Below are 22,780 nucleotides of genomic sequence, written 5' to 3'. Positions count from 1 at the left end.
CATCCCTTAATAATATCTCTTAAATCAGCCAATGATATGTAATTTATCATGCTGTCATATACTATTGCCTTAAGGGATGGGATCTGAAGCTCGACGAGAAGCCAATGGTTACGTTCCAAAACAGGGATAAACACATGCAATCATAAGTAATAATTCACTCATTTGCGCACTTATTTATGAATACCTTTAAACTCAATCTAAAATAAACACTAACCTTATCGACCTCCCACCATGCAGGATAAAGTTTAGCTTGTCCATTGCCCAACGCAAATGATTCATCTCGTTGATTCTTCAAGTGAACTGCGTTAAAAGCCGTCGGCATTATTGTATACCGTGTATTTCTTTTATTTTCCTTAAGTTTCCTAATTATTAGTAGACGTGACACCCACGCATCGATATGCTGTTTTACAAAAAAATACATATATTAGTGAATTACATTAATTTTTAAACAAATTAATCAAATGAAAATATAAGAAAAATATAAGACTTACCCCTCCATCGAAATAGTCATTGTCTTCGACCCCTAATAATACGCCCCACCAAGACCGATCAAGCAACAAATAGATATCATCATTGAGCTTGCATATGTCAGTGAAACCCCTGGCTTCGCTAATGTAGATAAAAATCAACTGCGGTCTTAGCCCAAAGGGTGTTATCCAGAATTGTGTCCGGTAGTTGTTTCCTCTCCTCTTCAGATACCGGTATGGTACTGGCCGGTAACTCATACGAGAGCCAACTTGAATCTATCATGTCCGGCACGTTAGAGGGTTTCTCAAGAATCCTATATATGACGCCATGTGAATCGGGCTCTTGAATGGTGGGAGGGACCTCTTCAACGATGACAGTGGCCTCTTGAACGGTGGGAGGGGACTCTCGAGGAATGATAGGGGCCTCTTCAACGATAGGAGTGGACTCTTGAGGGATGATAGGCGAGTCGGGCTTCTTCTTGCGGTGTCTTCGCACTATTGGGGTATACGGAGACTTAATAGCCCGTGCACGCCGTCTGATGCGTGAACTCTGTCGTGCAAGAAAAACCCGACGTAAAGCATCCACCTTATCGGTCCGCTAAATAAAAATACAAATATCAGTAAATAAACAGACATGATATTTAAACAGTGAAAACAAAGATAAATATATTTCAAACTTTCAACCAAAAGACAAAACAAAGACAAATACTAACTTCACAGTGTTAAAGTAAAAAGTTTAGCAGTTTTGGCAGCAACCGAATAAATTTACTAAGCAATCTAAGTGAAATGGTTAATTTAAGTGAAATTACGAGTAAATTTATCATCAAGTTAAATATGGAAAATCTTAAACTTACCTCGTTGCGTAGAGTATGAACCTCATTCTGCAACGATACTACCATCTCACGTAGAGCGGCAACCTCACCACGTAAAGTAGACACCTCCACACGCCATGCACCATCATTATCGCGTAGAGTACCGATCTCATCACGCAAGGCATTGACCTCATCACGTAACTCCCTTGACTCATCCCGTGGAGGTGGAGAACAGGGAGATAGAAGTCGTGGCATCTTTGTCGGTCGCCTATCATGAGGTGATGGTGGAGAAGAGACTCGATGATGTGACGGGATAGGTGATGGCTCTCGTTGTAGAGGTGTATAGTCGGGTCGATCAGGTGATGGCTCTGGGTGAGGTGATGGCTCTCGAAGTGGAGGAAGTGGAGGCTGTTCATCATTCGTGCCATCAAAAAAACGCTGACTAGCTTGCCACCAATCAGTGGCAAGCTCAGCCTCCGTGGGTGTCAGTCTCATTAATGGAGTGTTGGCCTCCTAAAAATATAAAAACTAAACAAAGTTAAACGTCTACTATTAATAACTTGTTTATATATGATAGTATTTGTGTTAACTTACATTATTTATTGTCGCATATGGTATTAAGTCTTCCCAATCCAACATACGTTTCCTCTTCCAGGAAATAGCCCTAGGAATATCATCTGAGGATTTTAATGCATATGTCCGCATGCTGGGGAAAGCCTCGAATATCCAAATCTACAAACAATATAATAACAAACATTAGTAATTGTTAAATAATTAATTATAATTTTGAAAACATTATATAGAAATTCTTACCTTAAAGGCCCGAACAAAGCCTGACAAAGTGTATTTCGACCCATAGCCCCGCAAACTTTTGCGGTCATCAAAGGCAGACGACAACTTAGTCCAGGTAGCTTTCCATATATACGAACCCCACGGAAACAGATTCCATGCATTTAGGTCATCTACCAATAATATTAGCTCCTGAGGAATAGGTTGTCTGGCCTCTCTGCCTAGAAAGCCGGCATACAAAAGTAGTAGAAGGCATACTCGGACAACATCGACGTCATTCATCCGAGTAAAACCAGCTTTCTTATTAAACAATTTCTTCATGTCGTCGACGTGTAAGTTCGGCTTCTCTATTGACTCATCAGGAAAAACCCTGGATAACCATGATGGGCGGGTGATATGACGAGTGTACCGGCCTACATCATCGTGTCCGAATCGTAGACCAGTGATTAAGCAGAACTCCTTCCGCCCAAAACAAGTATACGCCGGTGGAAAATGAAACCATATCTCTTCCTCACCACGTTGTATACTGTCGGGTAGATCGCTAGTCATGGTCTGAAGCCACAAATGGGTCAAACTAGCATCTCCACCCGGATGCTGTACTCTCATCCATGGCCCGAAGCAGGTTTCCTCAAACAATTTTCTTTGTGCAGGTGAAAGCTTCGAAGCAATTGTAGTGGCTAGGCTAACTTTATTCCTTAATGTCAATGAAGCCGAAAAAAATTTCTACAAAAAAACAATAAACATACCAAGTTAGATATACCAAAAATTACACTGTCAAGATATACCAAAAACAAAACAATAAACATAAATAGTAGTTTATTCTTGAAACTAAAATTTGCAACACTGTTTTTGTCTTTTGGTTGAAATGAAAATCGCAACGAGATAATGAGAATCGCAACGCGGAAATGACTATCGCAACGAGAGAATCGCAACGCGAAATGACTATCGCGACCAGACAATCGCAATGCGAAATGAAAATCGCAACCGCGAAATAAAAATCGCAACGCGAAATGAAAATCGCAACGCGAAATGAAAATCGCAATGCGATTTTGGTTTCGCGTTGCGATTTTTATTTCGCGTTGCGATTATCTCGTTGCGATAGTTATTTCCGCGTTGCGATTTTCATTCTCGAAACTATTCTTCTTCTGCATTACTTCAACCAAAAGACAAAGCAAAGACAAATACTAACTTCACAGGCTAAACAGTTTAGCAGTATTGGCAGCAATCGAATGAATTTAATAAGAAATCTAAGTGAAATGGTTAATCTATTATTGAAATTACCAGTAAACTTATCATCAATCTCAATATGAAAAACCTAAAATAATGCAAAAATTTCAAAATAAAAATAAAAAAACTAACCCTCGGAGGTTGATTTTCCATTTCTGAATGATTGTGAGGGATTTTTGACTGTGAATGGTTGTGAGGGATTTCGCCGGCGATGGGGACGGAAATCTTCGGAGATGGGTACGGATTTCGCCGTAGAGAGTGAGAGATGGAGATGGGACTGAGTGTTGTGTTTTTGGGTTTGAGGTTAGGAGTTGCGATTACTGTGGACGGTTCATTTTCCGATTTATTAAGAAAAAATACGTGTTTGGAATTTGAAAAAAAAAATACGCGTTAATACGAATGGCGCTATGTAAATCGCGTTGCGAAAGTCAGTATCGCGTTGCGAAAGTAAGTATCTCGTTGCGATAGTAAGTATCTCGTTGCGATTTTTTATTATCGCATTGCGATAGTAAGTATCGCATTGCGATTTTCCCAATTCGCGTTGCGATTTACTTATTCGCATTGCGAATTGGTAAAATCGCAACGATACTGTAGACCATCGCAACGCGATTTTCAACTATCGCATTGCGAAAATGCAACGCGAATTTGCGATAATGGAGATCGCGTTGCGAATTAGCAATCGCATTGCGATTTTGTTGGTCATTTTGGCAAATCCAGAAAAAGTTGGTTAAAATCGTATATTATATGAGATTTTTGGTCACTGAGGTTATTTTCTCTATTATATTTTATTTTGGGTAAAATATGTCAACAGTCATTAAACTATGGAAAATGATCATCCTGGTTAACGAAGTTTCAAATGTTAGAAAATGGTTACAAAATTAATAATTATTGTGTAATCATTTGAAAATTGTAATGACTATTTTGTAATATTAAAGTTTGTTAACCAAAAAGATGTTTCAACATAATGCAATGATAATTGTTTCATTTTTAACACATCCTAAAGTTTAGAAGTGTGGAAGTCAATGTATGAAATAATCTCCATAGCCTATAGTTCTCAAAAAAGAATCATAACAATGTTGAAAAACTAGTTGCTCCCCACCATGTCTTCATATTAGGGTTTGGTTTTATGGTTGAGTCTTCTAACATGGACGACTTCTACTTACAAAATTTAAAAATATAACCAACCCTTTTTTTTAACAAAAAGGCATGGTTTTCAGAATCGGACCGGTTAGCGAACCGATCATGCTACCAGTTCATTGGTTCAACCGGTTGAACCGGTTCGACCAGTCGGAAGAACTAGACGACGTCATAATTATTTAAAAAATTAAATAAAAATAGCAAAAATATTTAATAAAAAATAATTTTTTATATCACAAGTCATATTCAAAGCAAGTCATAACATATATAAGTTAAAAACCATAAAATCAAGTGAAACAAAATGATTCAAATTAACTACAACATAATATTTAAGGTAAAACATATTAAATAATAAATATAATTATATAACTATAATTAAAAAATAAATTTGAGGCTAAAAAATCATAACAAAATGATATTGTTTGGTATAATTAAAAAAAAAACAATCCCACATGGCTAAGAAACATAGAAGAGCATCCCAACTAACTTCTATAAATAATAGAGGTAATTTGACATTCAAAATCATGGAGCCTTTTGGTGAGCATTGAGTGAACTATTCTTTCACTTCAATCAAGCTCGAATTTTAGGCTTCAATTGAGCTTCTAAATTTTTTGAGTTCAAGCATTTTCGAGTTCAAGTTTCAATATTATATTTCGAGTTCGAGTTGAACTTGATAATTTTTAGCTCGTGAGATTGAGTCGAGTTGAGCTTACTTTTAAAGTTTTCAAGTTCGAGTTGAGCTCAGCAATACTCGAGTTCGAATTAGCTCATTTAACAAACAACGTTGTTTGGTTTAATTTTTTTTTAAAAACAAAATTGGTGGTTTTTCCCGGTTTTCAGCCGGTCTGGTTCGAACGGTTCAGCGATTCCGGACGGTTCACTAGTAGCGATTTACTCGGTGTAGATTAAACCGGACTAGACAGCGGTTCTCGGTTGAACCGGTCAATCCGGTCCGGTTTTCAAAACACTACAAAAATGTCAATAAGCCTCGCATTTAAACTTAATTATATTTTTGAAACTTATCAAGTAGATTTAGTGATAATAGGAGTATTATTTTTCTTTGAGATCTTGAGTTCGAATAACTAAGTTTGTAAGGTGAGTTTGTGTTGTCAATAGTTAAAAAAATTCTAAATATATGCCACCCTTATAAGAAAAGAATGACCTATGATTGTCTGGTTTTACATTGATAACATAGGTATCAGATACATTTTTTGGAAAGAAAATAATAATCTGGTCACAAACTAGAAGTATTTCTTTTATTTTCCTTCTCACAATTTGACCAATTAAAGTTTGTAAATATTCATTTATTTTTAATATTTTAAATTATCCCCAGCAGCAAAAGAGGACCAAATACAGATAAGACCCTTCGAATCTTTGATTTACTCGTTTTCACAAAACCACACAGATATGCTGACTTTTTTAGTTAATTTAGTTCGGTTGTCCTTATCTTAACATTATTATTTTATTACTTGTGAAAGATTAGTCAAACTTTTAGTCTCAAAATAATATATATACTGAGAATACAATCAGGGTTTGACAAATGAACATAATTATATGAATAAAGGATTAAATATACTTTAAAGTTATAAATATAGTTAATAATCAATTACAACTTTACAAGTACAATAAGTTAAACCGATATATACACAAATGAAATTATAAATATAACCATGATGTTATAAATAAAATTATTAATAATAATAAACTAACAGAAGATAAAGTCATGACCTTATAAAAAACGAACTAAAAGTTTTAAAAGTCAGGTCATCAAAATAAAAGTGTCCTAAAAGTTTGGTGAGCATTTATGTAGTTTTCCTTTTTAAATCATGTCTCTATTTTCCCTAATAAAATGAAATATATATATATATATATATATATATATATATATATATATATAAAATGTATAATTAGTAATTAACTATTATTTTTGTTTCGTATTGACACCTAAACTTTATTTTTTTAATTATACATAACTTCTATTTTTAGTTTTATTTTGGTAATCTGTTGTTAAAATCTTAACGGTGATGATAGCAGCTTACCATAAGATGAAATCACATCATCATTGAAAAAATAAAAAAATATTATGTCATTAGTTTTGTTAATCTTTTAATAGTGAGTACAAAATTAAAACTTAAACTAAATATTATATATATATATATATATATATATATATATATATATATATATATATATATTAAAATAAATAGAGTTTGGGTATTAAAATAGAACAAAGTAAATAATTTAAGTAATAAACATACAATTTATCTTATATATTTATGTCGGGTCTAATGCAAATGTAGATTTTTATCTTAAAATCTTGTGAATTTTAAATCGAATATAACTTCTTTTTACTCAAATCGAATAATAAATGAAAGGGTGTTATATAAGAATTAAGATCGGGTAGCCAAAATTCAACCGAACCCAATCCATGACTATGCTACTTAGGGTTGTAAATGAGACGAGACAAATCGCGAGCTACTCGAGATCGACTCGATCTTGGCTCGATAAATACTCGGATCGAATGGACTCGAGCTCGAGCTTGAACTTGACTCGAGTTCTTAACGAGCCGAAACGAGCTACTCGATATTCGACTCGAAAAGCTCGTGAGCAGCTCAAAAAAATATTATATTATAATTTTATATTTTTTAAAATTACATTAGTAAAAATATATTAAAAATACATTATTAATGAATAAATATTATTGAATTGAAAATGGTTAAAAATTATTTTTGAATAAATATTCTTATATTTATTTTAAATTGATAAAAAAAATATTTCTCTAATGACAAATATTTAATATATTTCTAATGAAAATATTTGTAATAACTAATTTTTTAAATTGTTGTTATATTTTTGAGGTTTTGGGTTCAAATATCATAAATATCAAGGGTTTGAGCATTTAATATCAAGATATTATATTGTACTTACCTCATAACTAATTATGTGATAAGGTTTAGGGTTTAGGGTTTAGGATTTAGAGTTTATGTGATAGGATTTAAGGTTTAGAGTTTAGAGTTTATGTGTTAAGGTTTAGGGTTTATGTGTTAGGGTTTAAGTTATGCCATGAAGGTAAAATACAAATTATGCAAAATGATGTTATGTGGCTCATAAATAAATTATTCACATACTTATACATAAACATATCAACATGCAAAATAAATATACACAACTAATTAAAGAAAACAATCCTAAACAGAGACTAAATTAAGAAAAATCTAAATGTGAGGACTAATTTAAGCTAAAATTTAAATAATTGAGGGATTGTTTTGTACAAAACGCATAAATCTAGAGAGCCTAAAGCTAATTTACCCCTAAGGATCAAATTCGAGTTTGAGTTCGAGCTTGAATCGAGCTCGAGCTTGAATCGAGCTTGAATCGAGCTCAAAATCGAGCTTCAATCGAGCTCGAGCCTCGAGCTTCAATCGAGCTCGAGTCTCGAGCTTCAATCGAGCTCTTGAATTTTTTTTGAGTTCGAGCCTTTTCGAGTTTGAGTCGAGTTTTAATATTATCTTTCGAATTCGAGTCGAGCTTGAAAATTTTAGGCTCGGGAGTTTTCGAGTCGAGCCTACATTTAAAATTTTCAAGTTCGAGTCGAGCTCGGCAATACTCGAACTCGACTCGGCTCGTTTACACCCCTAATCCTACTTAACATAAAAGTTGATCATTTAAAAAAAAAAGTTTTAGTAGTACGACAATCTTCGATGCTCTAGAAATTCCAAAGGGCATTCCATAGTTATTGGGCCTCTATATTATCCATAAATAAACAAGGCTAAAATATTGTTCTACTAATAACGACCAAAAGAATATAATTATTGATAAACTACTCAAATGGTTACTTAAATTTCAAGATAATGTCAATCTAACCATCTAAAAAATCTTGTGATTAAATCTATAACATCTTAAACTCCAGACGAATTATTTGAAAGGTCTGAAATAACATATTCGGCATCATAGTGACTAATGATATTAAAGTGTATAATAATTTATCTTTTAAAATAATTGAACATCGTGTGCACACATTTATTATTTGATTAAAATATTTAAATATATATTATTTTATAATCATTTTAATTTATTAAAAAAATTAATCAAAAGCATATTTATTTAAAATCGAATTTCAAATCTTGAAAATAAAATAATACGGTCCTCTTGTCTAGCACCATGCCACACAACATGACAATACCCATCATCACTTCAATGTCGTTTGCATCTCTCAACATTAATCATCAATTTATTTTACAATAATAATTTTTATCAAATTCTTGTAAAATTGTTTTTGTAATATTTAAATAAGTGTAAAATGATAGATTTAATGATCATTTCATAATATTCTGATAAAATTTAATGAGCATATATATTATAATTTTTAGAAGTTTAATGATTAAATGATTGTTTGAACATAGTTTAGTGATCCTCTAGTGTACTTTACCCATTCTTACAAGATGAAATATTATAGAGTAAGCACACCAATGGTCACTAAATTATACTAAATATATTCTGTCACTTAAGTTTCAAAAATTATAAAATGATCATTATATTTATCAAAATATTACAAAATGGTCAATGCACGTTACAAAATGATGATAAATTTTGATAAGTTTAAAAATTATTTTAAAATATTTTAATAATTTTAATGGCCATTTTATAATATTCTAATAAAGTGTGAGGATAATTTTATAACCATTTAAAATTTTTAATGATCATTTTATAACTTTTAAAACTTCAATAGTAAAAAAACCAATTAAACTTAATTAAGTGGCATTTTGTTTACTTCACCCAATATTATAATGTAAGAGAATGGACTATTATAAAAAGAATCAGCATTTTTTGCCGACGGATGCGGAAATGGCGCCTTATATCCGCCACATCAGCCTTGAATTTATTATCACGCGCTGCTTTGGCGTGTGGAAGAAGTTATCTGGATAGCGAGAGGACGGCACGTGGGAGATATTTACACGTGTTTAACTATGACGTTTCCCCGTAAGATCTTTTTGCATTAGCGACGGCACGTGCCGTTGTACTGAGGTCGGGCCGCCTTTTGTCGTTACATGGTTTTGACTTCTTCATATTTTCTGCAGGGAATTACATTTACGCCCTCGTTTTATATATTTATTATAAATTAGCATCACCATAAAAAATTAGATGCAAATTACTTTCATTTTAATATAACATCTTTGATGGTAAAATTATCAAGACAAGTTATAATTTAACTTTTCTATTGGAAAAATGAGCAAATTAATCTACGTATGTTTCAAATAAAGGCGAAATAGTCAATTTTATAGGAATTTGCATATATTCTTTTGTTAGTTGTTGATGCGGCATATATACAAGATGGCAATTTAATCCGAGTCTGATGGCTTCCAACCCAATCTAGCAGGCTCAATTGATTGGAAGCCTCTGAAGTGGAGTCGCTCTGGAAGCTTGTCTTCACGGGGTTCAGGCTTTAGCCATTCAAGTAGCTCAAAGAGCTTAGGAGGTGTAGATTCTGGTGAGGGGGAACATGAGTTGCAACAGAAAATTTTGAACCCCATCTAGTCTCCTTCTGGAGATGAAGCAGCATGTGTCACGTCTGCCGGACCTTCTGATGAGACAATGTCAAGAAAGAAGGCACGCCTTGCATGGGGTGATGGTCTGGCCAAGTATGAGAAAAAGAAAGTTGAAGGTCTTGATACCAGCACAGACAGAGGCGGTGCTACGATTTATGTCTGTAATGCAGAGTTGAAAAATTCTCTGAGTACTAACTAGGCAGTTAAGAGCCCTAGAGTCCTTGGATTTTCTGAATGTGCTTCTTTTGCAACTCCTTCATCTGTTGCTTGCAGTTCCTCACCTGGTAAATATTGGATTTTCTTATATATTTATTCAGTTTTAAGGAGATTAACTAAAATAAGTATATATTTGGAGTTGCACAGTCTTGGCATGTTTAATTATGTTCCTGATTTGTTGCTACCTCTCTTCCTACCGGACCTTTTCTAACATGAATTGTATAGTGTTGGATGATGTACAAAGCATTCACAACTCCCAGTGTTTTAGCTGCCCCCCATGCCAGTTAATTATTTTTAGAACACTGATACTGTTATTGTACATTCGACATACACCTTTTTAAGGCCATAACAAAATTCAACAGTTATGTGATTCTTTTCATTGGCATGGCAATTTGCTGATTTCCATTGCTTTAGGAGCATTTATTTGAGTGCTTATACATTCTTGACACCACTTCTCCCTCAGAGTGAACACTATCTGTTAACTCTATGGTTTTATGAGGTGATATCAATTTTCCTTTTACCAGTTAGGTTTCACTTGTCGATGCATGTAGCCTATCCATGTTGAATTTTAGGGCCTTGTTATTAAGGATGAAAACGTCAGTGTCTGGCTGGATTGGTTGTTCCCATTTGGGAATTTGATCCATGTGTTAGAAGAAACTTCTGTTTTCTGTGCATTCATTGCTTTATTGTTGACTGACTTATTCCTAAGTTGTTTTTTTTTTTAACTTTCACATTCTTAAACATTGTTAATTTGTTATCCCACTTAATTAAGTATCAGGTGTCTTATCTTATATTCATGTTTGACCATTCACCTATTACCGATTAGTTTTACAGGTTGGGTGTTTATCTCTCATCTAATCAGAATTGGGTTTCTTGTATATTCAATTTTGGGTCCTTCCACTTATTAATAGTTGATTTTATATTGGATGTTTGCATTTATAGTTTCCAAACCATGTCCGAATTAGAGTTTTCTTCTTCTTTTTTTTCTATTTAATAGGAGAATATCAATTTGCTGGATGCTAAATGATTCCGTTCCTCCCTGTGTCTTTATTCTTGCATTTGATTGTAATGAGAATGCTTCTCATTTATTACCTCAATGTTCCTGGTTGCAGGTTCGGAAGAAAAGTCATTTGGCAAATCTGCAAATATTGATAATGATATTAGTAATTTATGCGGTTCTTCAAGTATTGGATCTCAAAATCATCTAGGACCCTCTTTTAATTTAGAAAAATCTGATATCAATTCAATTATTAATATGGGCACTTCACTTATTAATTTGCTTCAACCTGATGGTCCTTGTACAGTAGATTCTTGTTTTGTTCGCTCTACTGCAATATGCAAGCTGCTACTTTTGAAAGGTGATGTTTTGAAGGCTTTGGAGATGACTGAATCTGAAATTGATTCACTGGAAAATGAATTTAAGTCTTTGAAAGGTGATTCCAGACAGGAAGTCCTTGCCCAGCAACATTTAGTTCTCTTCCTGTTGAGGAACATGGGAAAGCTAGTAGGAAACAAGAGGCTGCATCCAGTATGATCTCTCGACCTGCCCCTTTGAAGATTGATTGTTGTGATGCTCTTGTGGACAACCTGCACCTTTCTAATGGTTCCCAGGAAGAAGTTAATGATGACGTTAAAGTTGGGGATATTGTCCTGGAACAGCAACATCTAAATTTGTGGAACCATTGTCTTTGGAGAAAGCAATTTCTCCATCTGATATTGTCAAGTTCCACGAATGTTCTGGTGATTTGGGTTCTGTTCAATGGATGACAATGGAGGAAGTGATTTTAGGTACTGGTTCAGGTAATGAAGGGACTGCGACTACCATTTCTGCAGAAGGCAGTGTGCTAAAAAAGATTGATAATGATTTATTTGTTTCAGAATATTCAAGCTCCGATGCTGGTGGAGAGAATATCATGTACGAAACAACACTGGCCACCAATAAGGAATTGGCTAATGTAGCTTCTGATGTATTTAATAAGCTATTGCCAAAAAGTTTCAATGGCATCGAGATTTCTGAAATTGCTAATGTAGCATGCACACAGTCTGATACTGCAATCAGGGGAAAAATTGCAATGCGGAAGCAGTACTTAAGATTTAAGGAGAGAGTTCTGACATTTAAATTTAAAGCATTTCAGAATGCATGGAAGGAAGATATGTGTTCGCTTTCGATGAGAAAATGCCGTGCAAAGTCTCTGAAGAAGTATGAATTAAGTTTACGTTCAACTCACGGTGGCTAACAAAAGCATCGATCTTCCATTCGTCCTCGAGTTGCTTCTCCTGGTAATTGTTTGAGCCTCCTGTTTGGAATGTTATATATTTGATGCCAGTTTGTTGTGATTTTGCATGTAAGGATGGCAAATGGGTACAGTTTCGTGGATTCCGCACCGCACCCGCTCCAATTGGGGCGGGGATGGGTATAATTTTAGCGAGTAGTGGGCGGGTGTGGATTTAGAAAGTGATACCCGTCGCGGGTAGTGGGCGGGTAATGGGTTTGAGTCATTACCCGCCCCGCATCCGCCCGTCTAGCTAAATATCCATTAAATTTTGGACCATTATGAATTTAGGTGTAATTTTAGAGACTAATTTATAAATTATAATATTATATAAGATATAACATGTAATTTAACCAAATATTGTTATTGGGAATATTGTTTGTGCCACAAGAAGTATTTGATATCATTGAGTTGATTGTACCTGTCAAAACTTATTCTGGAATTGTGAATTGTGAATTAGCAAGATACCATATGTTTGGTGTAGATAAACTTATTCTGGAATTTTACCTGTCAAACCTCTTCGTTGAGTATGAACCATTATATACACTCAAAGCTGAAAAGATTTTCAGAGGGTCTCAAGCATAGCACAAATGTATTTTATTGACCGCACCTGTGAACGTGATGAAGACATTCATAATTTAATCAAATTTATGACTCTGGTTGGAATGACTGTAAATATAAATTCATCTTTACATATCATTGCTTTTCATAAAAGCCAAAACCCGAAACCTCTTCCGTAAAAAAAAGTTTGTTTTCAGGCGGGTCTAGACGGGTATGTCGCTAGTGGGTGTGGGGATAGATTTGAGAATGTACCCGCGTGGGCGGATGTGGATTTAAAAATTTGTACCCATCATGGGTGGTGGGCGGGTGGTGGATTGAAAATATTAGGTGGGTATGGGGATGGGGAGGGGTATCCGCACCCGACTCGCCCGTTTGCCATCCCTATTTGCATATGGTTTGAGTGGCATTGTTTCAAAATATGTGACACTTGTATATTGTTTCCTCTTCTCTTATCTGTTATCTCTTTCCGCTTACCTTTTATCTTTGATCATTTGTCTCCTTGGATGCATGTAAGGTGAAATGTTGAGGATAATTTTTCATAAGATTAAACTGTGATACCCCATCTTTTTTCATTTTTTAATGGAAATAAAATTACCATAGGAGTGTTGCTGAAAATCATTATTGGAAATAAAGGAAAATCTTGAATGGGAAAAGGGGACTATAAGCTAGGTTTCTATTTTCAATAGAGATAAGTGGATAATCAAGTTTCAGTTCTCTCAGGCCAAGTAAATAGATGTTGAAATTTTTTTATGATCAAGGCAAGTCAAGAGAACTGTGTTCAGCTGATATTGAATCAAATAGTAATCAACACTAGCATGGTATATAAAGACTTCCATGTCAATCCTTTTCTGAAAAAGAATTGCACAATGCTAGTTCTGACAAACAATTCATTGTTCTGTATTATGAAGTCTCCGTTTGCGGTGGAAGATGCATTGTTTAACATGTTACAAAGTTCAAGTTATCTCTTAGTTATAAAGGGTTTTATATCCATTTTCATAAATGACCAATCATGAATGGTATTAGAGATTCTGGGGTTTTAGTGGATATTTGGTTAACTCGAAGTAAATAGAAAGCAACCATACTTTGACCTTTGTCTGGTGAAACTCATTGAATTTATTATGATTGCTTGAAATTTTTTATTTTGGTGTTGCTGCATTCCCCTCCAATGTTGATATCTGGTAAATTATAGGATTGTTATCTTCCTCAATGCCCCTTACGTATTATATGCGATGTTAGCACAGATTGCTTGTCTGACAGAATATTCTTATCTTGGTCTTCAAGAACTATTTTAAAATTGAATGTTTTAGTCATAGCTGGGATTTGCTTGATTGCTTTGGTTTTCCTGGAAAAACTTGATTAACACGTACTATCTTCTTATATTTTATTTTTCAATAAAATGCTTTCATTTAAGAAAAATCGTTACTCCTAATGGTTGTAATTTTTTATATTTCCTTGCAAGTATATTAAGCCTGCGGCTTTTGACTTGGATTTTCTTTAAATTTGTCCTTTTTCCTTTCTCTTCTTGAAAATTGTTTATTTAAATTGAACTTATGTGTATAATTAACATTTGGGGTTGTTTTTGTAGCTGGAAATCTGGTCCTGGAACCTTCAGAGATTATCAATTCTGCTAGCAAACTATTACCAGATTCCCATGGCAGGATTCACAGGAATGCTTTGAAAATGCCAGCATTAATTTTGGATGAGAAAGAGAAGAAGGTTTCGAGGTTTATCTCTAGTAATGGATTGGTTGAAGATCCATTTACTATTGAGAAGGAAAGAGCTTTGATCAATCCTTGGACATCAGAGGAGAAGGAAATTTTTATTGATAAGTTGGCTGCCTTTGGGAAGGACTTCAGAAAAATTGCCTCCTTTCTTGATCACAAGACTACTGCAGACTGTGTGGAGTTATATTATAAAAATCACAACTCTGAATGTTTTGAGAAAACAAAGAACAAGAATGATCTCAGTAAGCAGGGGAAGTCTGCTGTGAATACCTACTTGTTGACATCAGGGAAAAAACGTAGCCGTGAAAATGCTGCAACCCTTGATGTTCTTGGTGCAGCTTCAGTTATAGCAGCTCATGCTGAAAGTAGCATTCAAAACCGGCATAAATCTTCTGGTAGGATCACTTTAGGGGGGGGGGTTTATTCTAAATCATCTCAAGTTGATGATAGCATTGCTATAAGGTCATCTAATTTTGATATTGTCGGAAGTGATGAAGATACCGTTGCTGCTGATGTTTTAGCAGGTATATGTGGTTCTTTCTCTTCAGAGGCAATGAATTCCTGTATAACTAGTTCTGCCGGTCCCGGAGAGAGTTACCATCATGACCGGAAGTGCCACAAAGTTGATTCTGTGGTTAAAAGGCCTTCACCATCTGATGTCTTGCAGAATGTTGACGAGGATACCTGTTCAAATGAGAGTGGGGGGAAATGGATTTTGCTCATTGGACTGGTGAGGAAAAAAACCATCTTTATACAGGCTGTCTCCTCTTATGGTAAGGATTTTGAAATGATTTCACGTCATGTTGGTACAAGATCCAAGAATCAGTGCTAGGTTTTCTTTAGCAAGGCTCGTAAATGCCTTGGACTGGACTTGATGCATCAGAGAACCAGAAACACGGATACTCCCATGAGTGATGATGCCAATGGTGGTGGAACTGATACAGAAGAGGCTTGTGCCCTCGAGAGCACAGTTATTTGTGGTGATAAGTTAGGATCTAATGTGGAAGACAACTTACCTCCCTCTATTGTGAGCATGAATGTGGATGAATTGGATCCTTCCATGGAAGCGAGTTTGCGAACTGATCTGATCATATCAGAGGGAAATGATGGGAGGCTAGTAGATCGCAAAAATTCTGAGGCAGTGGAAGCTATTTTTTCTTATGTAGTTTTCTGATGTAGACCAGACAGGGCCAATTTCCGAAGTTGGTGCCGATGATATGGATGAACATGATACAAAATGCAGTATAGAGACTGGCAGTCAAATTGTATGTAGGCCAGATTCAATTGAAACTCGTGATGAGTCCATTGATAGAAATTTCAACACTAAAGGTCTGCATAAAGTCCGGCTTGATTTAGGTTCTGCCTGGAAGCCTTCTATCTTATTATTACCAAATGAAAGCTCTTTTGCTAAAATTTCTGCATTACATGATTCTGATACCTCTCAATGCGAGAACATATGCAACCAAGATAGGTTGTCATCAACACTTGCTTCTCCCGAGACAGAAGACAAACAGGCTCATAAAGCTGTTAGTGGATACGAACCTGAGCAATTTGCTGGAAAGCCTTTGGTGGATCTTGCTGATTTGCAAATCTCAACTTTGAAAGAAATAAATGTTGATGTCGGTTGTAGTCAGTTGTCTGAAGTTAAAAGGCACTCACTGGATCATTTTTGGCCCAAGATTATCTTTACAAGTGCAGTGGTTCAAAGCCTGCAGCTGAGCTTCCACAACTGGTGCAGAAATTAGAGATAGATCCCACTTTCAGAGTCTGTCAGATACAGAAAAACCTTGCAGCGATGGTAATGTCAAGCTGTTCGGTCAGATACTCAAATCCAGTTCCCTTGATGAAAAGGTGGCTCCTTTCTTGAAACCAGGTGCGGAATATTCAGATTATGGGATCAAAACATTGCTTTTGCACCTGAAAATGTTCCCAATAGAAGTTATGGTTTCTGGGATGGCAACAGGATACAAACTGGGTTGTCATCTTTGCCAGACTCTGCTATTTTAGTGGCAAAGTATCTGTTGCGGAAGACGGCTATCGGATAGAGCAAAATCGCAACTGATAATTTGAAAAAATAAAAATGAAGATAAAAGAGACACAAAATTTACGTGGAAAACCCCTAAAATTTTAGGGTAAAAATCACGGGCAACGGTAGAAGAATTTCACTATGAGAAAATATGAATTACAACCTCTCTCGATCTACCAAAGAGAAAACAATGATAATTCTCTCTTGATAAAAAAAAGGAGAAAATAACTCTCAAGAAACTCTATAAATTCTCTCTAGTATTGGAAGAAAGCTAGAATGCTTTGGGATGATTTTGAAGCTAAATGAGCTAGGGTATTTATAGTTGAAACTTAAGGACTAATCTTATAAATACCTTAAAGTTTAGTGACTAAAGTTTATAATTTACTCATTTAATTTTCAAACATTATTGCACCTAATTTTGATATTGTTGCACCTAATTTTGACATTGCAATATTAGGTGCCTAACTTGAACCAATTTTTAAAGCTTTGACATTTCAACAATCTCCCACTTGAAGATTTGATTGGAACAATCATATCTTCACACCATTCTTTCTACCTTGTATCATCATGTTGCTTACGTCTCTGACAGGCCACAAGAGGATCGACACCAGGTAAATTTATCAGCGCTGATCGCCTTCATCATGAAATCTGCTATGTTGTCTTTGGTATGGATCTTCTGTATATATACCGTTTCTTCTTCCATCTTTTCACGAATGAAATAGTACTGAACTCGTATGTGCTTAGTCCTTGAATGAAATGCTGGATTCCTTGCTAGATGCAAGGCGTTTTGACTGTCACAAAACAGAGAGACATACTCTTGATTGTGCCCAAGCTCCTCCAATAGCATCTTCAACCAAATTGTTTCTTTACTGGCTTGTGTAACTGCTATATATTCTGCCTCTGTTGTGGACGTAGCCACAACTGACTGCAATTTTGAAACCCAGCTTACAGCTCCACCAGCAACTTTGAACACATATCCTGTAGTAGATTTGCTTTTATTCAAATCCCCTGCATAGTCAGAATCTACATGCCCATTAATTAGTAAGTTTGATCATCCGTAACATAATGCAACATTTGAGGTCCCTTTGATGTATCTTAGGATCCTCTTTACTGTATTCCAATGCTCTTTGCCTGGATTCGCCATGTACCGACTAACCACTCCCACTGCTTGTGCAATGTCTGGTCTTGTGCATATCATAGCGAACATCAAACTTCCCACTGCTGATGCATACGGTACTCGAGACATCTCCATCCTCTCTTCTTCACTGCTAGGACTCATACTGGAGGATAATTTGAAGTTAATAGGAATAGGGGTAGAAATTGGCTTACAATCTTGCATGTTGAATCGTGACAAGATCTTCTTCAAGTAATTCTTTTGTGAAAGCCAAATCTTCCTATTACTTCTGTCTCGGTGAATTTGCATCCCTAGAATCTTGTTTGCTGATCCCAAGTCCTTCATTTCAAATTCCCTAGCCAGTTGTGCCTTCAATTCTTCAATATGATCTTTGTTGGGTCCTACAACTAACATGCCATCCACATACAACAGCAAAATAACAAAATCGTTATCACCAGACCTCTTGAAATAAGCACAAGGGTCTGCATTAAGTCTGTTGTATCCAAGACACATAATGAAAGAATCAAATCTCTTATACCAACACCTCGGCGCCTGCTTTAGACCGTACAGAGATTTGTTCAACCTGCAAACCAAGTTCTTCTTTCTTTTTCTTCAAAACCTTCAGGCTGGAGCATATAATTTCTTCTTCAAGATTTCCATGAAGAAAAGCTGCTTTAACATCTAGCTGTTCCAGATGTAAATTCAATGTAGCACACATTGCCAAGACTACTCGAATTGTTGTTAGTCGAACCACAGGAGAAAAAATTTCATTGAAATCAATACCTTCTTTCTGAGCATATCCTTTGACCACCAGTCTTGCACGATACCTCTTCACTTGATTGTCACCATTTCGCTTGATTTTGAAAACCCATTTGTTACCAATTGGTTTCCTTCCTTGTGGTAGTGGCACAAGGTCCAATGTATTATTTTTATGAAGGGCTTCGATTTCTTCTTGCATCGCCATCATCCACAGTGAAGCATCTAAGATGTTTATTGCCTCCTGATATGTCGATGGCTCACCGTCCTCTGTTAAAAGACAGTATGCAACATTTCCTTCTATAATATAATCTGAGTGCCAATTGGGACGTCTTCTCACACGATCTGATTGATGAGTTATTAGAGCTTCAGAACTCTCTGGTTCTTGTTCATCTTGTGCTGGTTCTGCTTCAGAAGAATCTCCTTGTTCAAACTCATTTTCTACATGTATCTGTGTAGTCTCTGACTTTTCAGCGCTGTCATTGTCTTCTTTTCTTTGTAGCTTATCTTCTACAAAGATAACATCCATGCTAATGATCACTTTGCGGGTAGTGGGATCCCACAAGCGATACCCCTTTACTCCATCAGCATACCCCAAGAATTTGCATTTTCTGGATTTTGGATCCAGCTTTGAAATTTTTTGGGCGTTGTACATCACGTACACAATACTTCCAAATACATGGAGGTTTGAATAATCAACTGGTTTACCAGTCCACATCTCCATTGGTGTCTTCAGCTCTATTGCAGTTGATGGAGCTCGATTCACCAAATAACAGGCGGTATTGACTGCTTCTGCCCAGAATGATTTTTCTAGGCCTGCGTCCCTCAACATTGCTCTTGTTCTTTCTAATAAGGTTCTGTTCATCCGCTCTGCCACTCCATTTTGTTGAGGAGTGTTCGCCACTGTGAACTGTCTTTTGATGCCTTCTTTCTTGCAAAAGTCGTCAAATTCTTCGCTTGTGTATTCTCCTCCATTATCTGTTCTGAAACACTTGATATTATTTCCAGAATCAAGTTCCACCCGCGCTTTGAAGTTTTTGAAAGTTGAAAACACGTCTGACTTCTTCTTAATAGGGTGCACTCACTATCTCCTGGAGTAGTCATCAATAAATGAGACAAAGTATTTTGCTCCACCTAGGGACGTTACTGGTGCTTGCCATACGTTAGAGTAAACCAATTCTAGAACACTTTTGCCTCTAGAATTTGATGTGTTGAATTTCAACCGGTGTTGCTTACTTATTATGCAATGCTCACACAAAGGAAGTGATACCTTTGTTACGCCTAGAAGTAGCTTTTGCTCCACAAGGACTTTCATTCCTTGTTCTGACATGTGTCCAAGTTTCTGATGCCATAACATTGTCGAATCTGAACTACATGAGGCAACAGAGGCTCCTGCTTCTACCAAAGTCTCTCCCTTCGGCATGTACAAGTTTGCTGCTATCTTTTCGCCTTTCAGCACCACAAGCGCTCCACGGAACACCTTCATGATTCCTTTCCGTGTCTCAATCTTGCTTGCATTATTATCCAACAATCCGTAGGATAATAAATTTTTTCTTCAGGCCTTTCACGTGCCGCACATCTCGAACAACTTTAATTGTTCCATCATACATCTTCAATTTGATGGTTCCCACACCAACGATCTCTAAGGCATGATCATTGCAACTATACACAGATCCTCCTGAGACAGGTTCATAATGATGGAACCATTCTCTTCTTGAGGTCATGTGATATGTCGCTCCCGAATCAATGAGCCATATATCTGCAAATCGTTTTCTTCCTTCCACGGTGGTTGACGCTTCACAGCATAGAGCATCTCCATCATCTGAAGTGTTTGCGGTATTGCCTTGTGGATTGGAGTTTTTTTATTTAGACTCCAACAATCCTTCTCCAAATGACCCTTCTTTCCACAGTTGTAACACTTTAAATTCTTCTTGCTCCTCGACTTCGATCTACCATGTTTGTGACTGCTGCTTTGGCCACGTTCTGTTGATCTCCCTCTCATCGTTGTCAACGCTTCTGCTTGTTGCAGATTTACTTGTCTGTCTTCCTTGTTCTTGCGTCGATTTTCTTCTTGTAGAACAGCAGCTGCAACATCATCGAAGACTAGACTTGTGACATTACTGTTTGTCAAGTTGATGATGAGTTGATCGTACGAATCTGGTAGACTTTGAAGTAGAAGTTCAGCACGTTCTTGTTCTCCTATTTTACAGCTTAAGGATGTAAGCTGAGAAAATAAGGTGTTCAGTGTATTTAAGTGCTCCGTCACTGAAGTAGATTCTGGCATACGGAGAGTGTACAATTTTCTCTTAAGGAAAATTTTATTGTGCAGCGATGTGGCCTCGTACAGTTTGGTGAGATGATCACATATCTCCTTAGCTGTCTTTTTCTCCTCGATGCTTGATAATACTTCATCTGCTAATGCTAGATGAAAGTTTTCCATAGCATTCCCGTCCATTTCGATCCATTTGTTGTCATCTGTGAAATATACTGGCCTTTCACTGATAGATGCTAGACACCCGTCTTTCCTCAGGATGGCCTTCATCTTCAATTTCCACAATGAGAAATTTCTCCCATTGAATTTTTCAATATCAAATTTCGTTGCCATAGCTTCTTTTACGGATAGCTCCCACTATTTCACTATCGTGAATAGTTATCTGGAACCTTCAAAGAATGAGTAATACCTTCTTACTTTCTTATGTTGGAGGATCCATCTTTTGGTGGCAACCACAAAGACAATAAGCAGATATTACACACTCTAATCTAGCTCTGATACCAATTGTTGCTGAAGACGGCTATCAGATAGAACAAAATCGTAACTGGTAATTTGAAAAAATAAAAATGAAAATAAAAGAGACACAAAATTTACGTAGAAAACCTCTAAAATTTTAGGGTAAAAACCACGTGCAACGGTAGAAGAATTTCACTATGAGAAAATATGAATTACAACCTCTCTCGATCTACCAAGGAGAAAACAATGATAATTCTCTCTTGATAAAAAAAAGAGAAAACAACTCTCAAGAAACTCTCTAAATTCTCTCTAGTATTGGAAGAAAGCTAGAATGCTTTAGGATGGTTTTGAAGCTAAATGAGCTAGGGTATTTATAGTTGAAACTTAAGGACTAATCTTATAAATACTCTAAAGTTTAGTGACTAAAGTTTATAATTTACCCATTTAATTTTCAAACATTATTGCACCTAATTTTGACATTGCAATATTAGGTGCCTAACTTGAACCAATTTTTCAAGCTTTGACATTTCAACAGTATCCTGCTGCATTTGTCAATTATCCTTCATCCTCATCTCAAAGGGACCATCAGGCATCGCAGATTGTTGTTCGGAATACTGACAGAAACTTGAACGGCATTTCGGTTATCCCAGGGGAAATAAACAGCACCAGCACCATGGTGGATTATCAAGCGTGCAGGGGCCATGATCGTACCAAGGTCGTACCATTTGCTGCAGATGTAAAGCATCATCATCAAGGAATGTACTTGGAGAAGCAAAGACAAAATGGCTATGATGCAATCTCGCATTTATTGCAGCAGGGAAGGGGGATGGTTGGAATGAATGTCATGGGGGGCTCCTGCTCTAATCTCTCTGATCCAGTAGCTGTGCTTCGTATGCAGTTTGCGAAAACAGAACCATATGGTGGGCAGAGTGGGAGAGGTAAGGGGGACATGGACATACGCAGGTAGTAGAATACCAAATTCCTCAGCAGCCAAATGATTCTTTGCTGCACACTGTATAATAGTTTCTTTTTTTGTATCGTTTATGATGAAAATCATGACAGGGGGTCCTTTTTTGGTAGAAAGAAAAATATATAATAGGTGCCTTCTGTAATATTTGCAGTAGTTGTATTTGATGGAAAGTACACAAAAATAATATGTGAAAGATTAGGAGGGGTAATCCTGCTATTTTGCTGTTTTTACTGGGGTTGTAAATGAATGTTCACTTCAGAAAGAAATTTCGATTACGTTTCTCGTTGGGTTACTATTCTGGAGAGATTTGATCTTTTAGTGGGAAGGCACTTTTGTAGCTATTTACACATGCCATTGTCTTTCAGTTTAGGCTTAACCGAATTCGGAAAAAAATTAGGCTCTGAATTGGTACAAAATTAAAACATCGTAGATGT

At 36.0% G+C, this 22,780-nt stretch overlaps 1 pseudogene; it reads left to right on the top strand.

Moving 5' to 3' along the window:
* The first annotated feature begins 9,269 nt into the window (after positions 1-9,269).
* Positions 9,270-22,435, top strand: LOC120115531 (annotated as a pseudogene).
* The last annotated feature ends 345 nt before the right edge of the window (positions 22,436-22,780 follow it).

Source organism: Hibiscus syriacus, unplaced genomic scaffold, assembly GCF_006381635.1.
Source record: "Hibiscus syriacus cultivar Baekdansim isolate YM2019G1 unplaced genomic scaffold, ASM638163v2 tig00110264_pilon, whole genome shotgun sequence".
In the NCBI taxonomy this organism is placed as follows: Eukaryota; Viridiplantae; Streptophyta; class Magnoliopsida; order Malvales; family Malvaceae; genus Hibiscus; species Hibiscus syriacus.
Note: the sequence above shows the minus strand (reverse complement) of the source record. Positions and strands in the feature narration are given on the sequence as shown.